This window comes from Periplaneta americana, chromosome 13 (assembly GCF_040183065.1).
Source record: "Periplaneta americana isolate PAMFEO1 chromosome 13, P.americana_PAMFEO1_priV1, whole genome shotgun sequence".
NCBI classification, from domain to species: Eukaryota; Metazoa; Arthropoda; class Insecta; order Blattodea; family Blattidae; genus Periplaneta; species Periplaneta americana.
Window position 1 is genome coordinate 160,748,615 of NC_091129.1, and position 909 is coordinate 160,749,523.

The window sequence follows — 909 nt, forward strand, 5'->3', positions numbered from 1 at the left end:
CTTACTTACAAATGGCTTTTAAGGAACCCGAAGGTTCATTGCCGCCCTCACATAAGCCCGCCAGCGGTCCCTATCCTGTGCAAGATTAATCCAGTCTCTATCATCATACCCCACCTCCCTCAAATCCATTTTAATATTATCCTCCCATCTACGTCTCGGCCTCCCTAAAGGTCTTTTTCCCTCCGGTCTCCCAACTAACACTCTATATGCATTTCTGGATTCGCCCATACGTGCTACATGCCCTGCCCATCTCAAACGTCTGGATTTCAAGTTCCTAATTATGTCAGGTGAAGAATACAATGCGTGCAGTTCTGTGTTGTGTAACTTTCTCCATTCTCCTGTAACTTCATCCCGCTTAGCCCCAAATATTTTCCTAAGCACCTTATTCTCAAACACTCTTAACCTATGTTCCTCTCTCAGAGTGAGAGTCCAAGTTTCACAGCCATATAGAACAACCGGTAATATAACTGTTTTATAAATTCTAACTTTCAGATTTTTGGACAGCAGACTGGATGATAAGAGCTTCTCAACCGAATAATAACAGGCATTTCCCATATTTATTCTGCGTTTAATTTCCTCCCGAGTGTCATTTACATTTGTTACTGTTGCTCCAAGATATTTGAATTTTTCCACCTCTTCGAAGGATAAATCTCCAATATTTATATTTCCATTTCGTACAATATTCCCGTCACGAGACATAATCATATACTTTGTCTTTTCGGGATTTACTTCCAAACCGATCGCTTTACTTGCTTCAAGTAAAATTTCCGTGTTTTCCCTAACCGTTTGTGTATTTTCTCCTAACATATTCACGTCATCTGCATAGACAAGAAGCTGATGTAGCCCGTTCAATTCCAAACCCTGCCTGTTATCCTGAACTTTCCTAATGGCATATTCTAAAGCGAAGTT